Below are 7,500 nucleotides of genomic sequence, written 5' to 3' on the forward strand. Positions count from 1 at the left end.
TGTAGTACAGCATGTACCTACACACTCACCCTGGACTTAATCGTCCCAATTAAGACCACTGTTCCTCGCAGAGTTAAACAGTAGGGTTAACAACACGACCCACTGCTACCACAGATCTCTTTAGTTCCTCTACTTGCTTCGCATAGTGGCGAAAGAACACTCTGGAAGACTTCCAGCCAGTGTATGAACGGAGATGTTCAAAGTCCATACAATTAAAGAAATTTAAGGATGAGGCAACTTTCCTCGGATCGTGACCTGCGGGTGTACTGTTAGGATCCGCTCTGCGAATAAAATATGTGATTTTTGCTCTGAGTTGATTCAGAGATAAATTTGAGCCTGATGTTTCTCCCCTGAATAGTTGACCACCCTTGAAGTCTGAAGTTCTACGAAGATAGACCTTTAGGCATTCTACTGGACATAGAGATGCATCTTCTTTCAGAGGGCAGATTCTCCAGGGACCCCACCTGTTGGTGGGTAACTCATTCTTGGCGAGAAACGTAGGATCCGGAAACAGGTTCAGTTCCCCCCCATCCAGGAACTGAACACGACCTGCCTCTCTCGAGAGGGCTACGATCTCACTAACCCTGGCCCCGGACGCGAGTGCAAATAGGAAAATAACTTTTTGTGTCAAATCCTTTAACGCACATTCTTCATTGCTCAACAGAGAAGCGAAATGAAGAACTTTGTCTAAAGACCATGAAATGGGCTTTGGAGGTGCTGAAAGTCTGAGCCTAGCGCAGGCTTTCGGAACTTTATTAAAGATCTCGTTACCTAGGTCGACCTGGAAGGCATATAGAATGGGTCTCGTCAAAGCAGACTTACACACTGAAATTGTGTTAGCTGCCAACCCTTGACCATGGAGGTGGATGAAGAAAGATAAGCAGAAGTCTGTCGAGATCTCCTGCGGACTCTTCGCCTTGACAAAGGCCACCCATTTTCTCCAAGATGACTCATATTGCCTTCTAGTAGATTTGCACTTATATTCCTCTAGGAAGTCTATGCTGGCTTTCGAAATCCCGAAACGCTTTCTCACCGCAAGGGAGAGAAAATCATGAGCTGCAGGGTCCGGGTTTTCTGTAATGAAGCGCAGACAGTCGACTTCTGGACTCGCTGGGTCAGAACTGGATGTGGTAGCGGCACAAACTTCAGCTGTAGTTCCAACGCCAAGGGGAACCACACGCTGTTCGGCCACTTGTGGGCCACTATTGCCGCTACCCCCTTGAAGGATCTCAGTTTGTTGAGGACCCTCAACAGATGGTTGTGAGGGGGGAACAGATAAATCCTGGACCATCTGTTCCAGTCGAGGGACATCGCGTCCACTGCTTCCGCTATGGAGTCCTCGTACGGGGACACGTACAGGGGCAACTTCTTGTTGTCTTTCGTCGCAAAGAGGTCTATCTGCAGTTCTGGGACTTGATTCAGAATGAAGGAGAATGATCCTGCGTCTAAGGACCATTCCGACTCTATCGGTGTGAACCTGGATAGAGCGTCCGCTGTCACGTTGCAGACTCCTTGAAGGTGAACTGCCGACAGGTACCACTTCTTCTTTTCCGCCAATCGGAAAATGGCCAACATCAAATGGTTGAGAGGTGGTGACCTCGACCCTTGTCGATTCAAGCATCTCACAACTACCTCGCTGTTCATCACCATTCTTATGTGGATCGAGTGACGCGGGGATACTTTCTTTAAGGTAAGGAGCACTGCCATAGCTTCTAGAAAGTTTATGTGAAAGGTCCTGAATAGCTTGGACCAAGTCCCCTGGACTTTTTTCCGATGAGAGTGACCTCCCCATCCCTCCTTTGAGGCGTCTGAGTGAATCGTCACCGACGGGGGAGGTGGCTGAAGAAGAACCGACTTCTTTAGATGTCTGGCTTGGGACCAAGGCCTGAGAAGAGTACGTAGCCGAGGCGGCACTGGTCTTCTCAGATGTCTTCGCGCGTTTGATGCATACCTTCTCCAAACTCCGGTTGCATCCTTTAGCTGTGCTCTTAGCACTGGGTCTGTCACCGAAGCAAACTGGAGAGAGCCTAGTACCCTCTCCTGTTCACATCTTGATATCCTTTCGGAATCTAGAAGTCTCTTGACAGAACCCGCTATCTCCTTCCTTTTCTTCGCCGGGATGGAGAAACGGTGTGACAAAAGGTCCCAGTGGATTCCCAGCCTCTGGAACTTTTGAGATGGAGAAAGTCGAGACTTTTTTCTGTTGATCTTGAAGCCTAGGTACTCTAGGAACTGGATCACTTGACTGAAAGCTTGCAAGTATTCTGTCTCGGATGCTGCCCACACCAGCCAGTCGTCCAGGTAGGCTACTACCTGAATTCCCTTTAGGCATAATTGTTTGAGAGCTGCGCTCGCAAGCTTCGTGAAAATCCTTGGGGCTATGTTTAGCCCGAATGGCATGGCTCTGAAGGCGTATAGTCTCCGTTGTAGCCTGAACCCTAGGTAGGGGGAGAGTCGACGGCTGATTGGAATGTGCCAATAGGCGTCTGACAAGTCTATAGAGACTGAGTATGCCCTCTTAGGCAGTAAGGTCCTTATGTGTTGCAGTGTTAGCATTTTGATTTTGCAATTCACTATGAACTTGTTGAGTGGCGACAAGTCCAGAATGACTCTGAGCTTTTCCGAGTCTTTCTTGGGAACACAAAACAGCCTCCCTTGGAATTTGATGGACTTCACCTTTCGGATCACATTTTTCTCCAACAGTTCTTGAACGTACTCCTCCAGAACGGGGGTGGAGTGTTGGAAAAACCGAAGGCACGGGGGTGGAGTGCTGTACCAGCTCCAGCCCAGTCCATTCTTGAGTAGGCTGTGGGCCCAGGGATCGAAGGTCCATCGATCCCAAAATTTCAGCAGTCTCCCTCCTACCGGTATCATTTCACTTGGACTGCCGTCCTGAGGTCTTGCCTCCCTGACCACGACCACCCCTGAATCCCCTTCCCCTTGAGGGGCGCCTAGACGAGCCTCTGGCTGCTCCTCTAGGCCTTGCTCGAAAGGAAGAAGACTGTCCTTCGAACGTTGGGGTGAATGCCGTGGACTGAGTCGACACAGCCTGGGGTACCCACTGAAAAGTGGTCGGGGTTTGTGCCACCATCTGGGGCACTGGAGGCAATGGCAATTGCAGTTGCTGTTGCTGTCTAGAGGGCTTGGCTGGCCGAGACGGTAGCTTAGTCCTCATAGCCTTCCTCTTTGGTTGAGGACCCTCATCCGGGGAAGACTTTCTTTTGATAGCCAGGCCCCACTTCTGGAGAAGGTTTCTATTCTCCACGGCGGCCTTATCAACAACTTCTTTGACCACATCGGTAGGGAAAAGGTCTTTTCCCCAAATGTTGGAGGAGATTAATTTCCTTGGCTCGTGCCTCACCGTAGCCCCGGTGAACACGAACTCCCTACAAGCTCTCCTCGCCTTGACGATGCCATAAAGGTCCTTCGTCACCGTGGCCAGGTGAGTCTTAGCCACCACCATGAACATTTCATGGACCTTGGGGTCACTTGCCATCGTCTCAAGAGTAGTCTGAAGAGACATTGAGGCAGCCAGTCTTTCTTTTGTCTCGAACTCTCTTCGCAAAAGAAAGTCAGACAGCTTGGGGAGGTCCTCGCCGAATTGCCGTCCGGCAATATCAGCCTCCAACTTTCCCACTGAGAACGTCAGATGGACGTCCTTCCAGTCTTTGTGGTCCATAGGCAGGGCCAGCGACAAGGGTTTACACTCCTCCAGGGAGGGGCAAGGCTTGCCGGCCTCGACTGCTTTTAGGACAGCCGCAAACCCTTTCTGTAAAAAGGGGAAGGCTCTAGCAGGAGAGGACACAAAGGAAGGGAGCTTCTTGCTCAATGCAGCTACCTTCGAGTTAGAGAAGCCCCTCTCCTTCATCGAGGATGAAAGTAGGGCTTGAGCCTTAGCATGGTCCATCACTATGACCTCCTTCGGCTCTGTCTCCTCCTTTGAAGCTGGTTCCTTTCTCAGCCGGACATAACAGTCCGGATATGATGCCTTGCTGGGCCAGAATTCCACCTCCTCTAGGGGAATTGAGCCCAGCTTATCCGAGATGACGATCTTTCCAGTCGTCATCGGCATGTGCTCAGCATACCTCCATGGGTTAGCATCTGAGCACAAGGGAAGGTCTTTCACATTGAGCCTTTTCTGGGGCCCATGTGATTCTGCAAGGCACTGCATCCGCAGTTCCATAGCAGCCGCCTTCTCCTGATGCTCCTTCTGCATTTGTTGGATCATTCCAACAATCGAAGAGAGGGCCTGTCCCAGCTCTACTGGGAGACCGGCCGATGTTGAGGGAATAGGCTCCGGAATCTGAACCGGAGTAGCCGACACCTCGTCGACCTCTTCCTCTACGACGTCCGGGGCTTGAACTTCATCCTGGCCTTCTGCCAGGAGGTCTTCTTCCAAACGCTCGTCCACGTCAGACATCCTGTCATCTAACTGGATGTCTTGCATCGCGACCGCGACTTCAGCATCCACCTGGATCTGACTTTGGGGATCTCCTCTTGAGGCTGGGGAATCACTGCATCAGCTGATGCCTTAGGGAAAAGATACGCCCTCATCTTCTCACTTGGAAGATAAGGGCCAGAGGTGTTCTTTTGGAAGCCCCTTACCCAGGTACGAAGCTTCTCCCTTGCTATATCCCTTGATTCCGCCGTCCTAGGGGAATCAAAGGCCTCAGTAATCAGGTTAGTGCACACAGTACATACCTGAGGGTCCCAATACTGGAGATCATCCTTGGAGACAGCGCATGCTGCGTGTCTCCTACAAAACTCATGTCCGCAGAGGTTCTTGCTGCGGACGTTGCAGAAAACACTTCCGCACTTCGGAGGGTCCTCCTGTAAAGAGAAGAAATTTCCATGAGTATCAAGTGAACTATGTATCACTGGATATGCATAGTATAGCATAACAATTCATAAAGGAAAGACACACACTTGTGTTTCCCTCACAACCCATTGTTGCAGCCTTCCAGATAATAAAATCAAATGGTTAATCTCTTCTAGAGTAACCAATGCAAAGTTTCCAGAGGAAACAGGTGAAGCTCACACCTAAGCAATGATTTTAAAATCCTGGATAATAGACAGGAAAGAACTCACTTTCCTATCTGTAGGGCAACAGCAAAGGACTGTGCAAGAAAACACGAAAGTGTTAGAACACACAGTGCTGTACCAAAACCCATACTATAGTTTTCTTCTTCCTGTATATGTTATACTGAAGAATACTAGTACAGTATAGGAGGATACGTGCCGGCCGGCAAATGCCGGCCGGCACACACCATAACTAGCTTTAAAGTATACTACTTAACAGCTATAAGGCGGCAGAACTCTGGTTCAAATGCATGTGCCGGCCGGCAGCAATTGCCAGCCGGCAACAACCAATGTCGGCCGGCAATGGCTGCCGGCCGGCAACTACACAATGTAGTACCCAGCTGCCGGCCACACTCTTGGTGACCGGCAGACAAGGGCTGACATTAGCCGACCGGCAAAGGTACAGGACCGATGCCAGCCGGCAGCAAAAGAACCAGAGGACTACACCCGCCCGGCTGCCGGCCTCGTAGGCCGGCAGCCGGGTCGGGTACAGCACTAGAAGAAAAATAGGATGGATGCCGGGATAAGAGTGTACACTACCTCCAAGCCCGGCAATCCGAAAGAGTGCATATAAGGAAGGGGAGAATCTAATTCGGGCTTCCTGACCAATGCCGTCTGGCTCTACAGGCAGGCATGGATGAGGGACCAAGGGAGGTCCGGGCAGCACTCAAAATATAAGACCCTTGCCGGCCGGCAGCTCTGCCGGCCGGCAAGGGGCTGAGTCAATTCCACATCCTAACCTATTCTAGGTCCAGATGTAGAACGACGTACAGTACTGTAATGGCTAGGCCATTACGGAGATAGAGGGGGAAGGGACAAAAGAGGGTCCTACCAACCTTGCTTTAGTGACGGATCACCCGCAGCCAAGAAACTTATCTCAGCCTAAGGGAGATCCAAGTTGGGAGGCCAGCAATACTTGCCAGCTCCCAGAGCACCAAAGCAAGGAAGGTGTTGCTACTCCCAGGGAAAGAAACTTATCCTCCCCCGAGAACAGCAACAAGGACTAGTCTGGTAGATCACAAAAGAAGGAACCATATCCACAGAAACCTTCGGTAGTGACCTAAGGAGGCTAAGCCACCTTTGTCTGTGTCAGGCCAGCGAGGGAGACTCTACCCCAAGCCAGACAAACACAGACTCAGACTAAAAAACTCTGTTGTTCTGTTCCTCTTTGAACCAGACTTACTGGAACAGGAAGGTACAGTAACACCCCAGTATAGTTTTATCGAAAATTAATTCGGAAAAAACCACTTAGGGATAAGCCCAAGGCTTAAACAGAGGGAAAGGGATTGCATACCTTCTCCGAAGAAAAGAAAGCAACCGGGGAGTATGAGAAAGTATACTAAGGCTCCATAAGCAACTTAGCCTAGGCACCAAGAGAATCGATTACCTAAATCACCGAAACTCACTCGTATACTATCTTGGAAATATTCCACACAAACTTAAATGTATAAAACATAGCCTAAAGCTTCAATAAAATTTTAATACACTCGGAAAAACCAAAATCATGCATGAAGTACTAGGACCAAACGACTAGGCTACATGGCCTAGCGTAGGCCAGAATGGCGAATACTTCGCCAAAATAATACTAAGAACGAAAGGAAATCCTATGTAATGCTAAATAGCTAAAATTTATTAAAGCAAAACAACCGGGAATGTCGCTCTGACTAACTAAACTTATACCTAGCGATGCGACAGCGTCCTTGACGCCTCCGGTAGGCTATGGCTCTTGTAACAAAGATTAATCCTATTAATCACTCAAAATTTTACCAAGAGCCTACATTTATACATAAAAGACATGGTACTCAACTTATCAGAGGCCGACGAAGACGGAGAAGCCATGAAAAGCAGAATAAATCCAAGATTTGCGAGAAACACAGGAAAAAACACCGAGTTGTTAAGCTACGCAAAAAGGAATACAGATGGCGCCAGGATTGGTGCCAGGATTGGCGCCAGGCACGCTTACGAAACGGGAGATAAGGAGCCTTGGGAGCGGCTCCCCCTTTTTCTTTCCCGAATTCGTTTCTTGCCAATTGCCCCTGCGAGACGAAATCTCTGTCAGGGTGCAGATTGCCATGTGGCGTGTCAAGAATACGTCCTCTGATATGTCGCGATATCCCTTTCAGGAGGGATATTCGCTCCAGGAGTTAGAATTCTGGTAGCTTAAGGTAAATTCTCTGGGAATATCGCCGTAGTAGTAACATACCCTAGGAAGCTACCCTATAGGAACTTCCATCAGGAAGACATGGCTTGAGCCCAAAAATATATATATATATATATATATATATATATATATATATATATATATATATATATATATATATATATATATATATATATATATATATATATATATATATATATTTATAATAACTGTAGATACATATATATATATATATATATATATATATATATATATATATA

Source organism: Palaemon carinicauda, chromosome 1, assembly GCF_036898095.1.
Source record: "Palaemon carinicauda isolate YSFRI2023 chromosome 1, ASM3689809v2, whole genome shotgun sequence".
Lineage (NCBI taxonomy): Eukaryota > Metazoa > Arthropoda > Malacostraca > Decapoda > Palaemonidae > Palaemon > Palaemon carinicauda.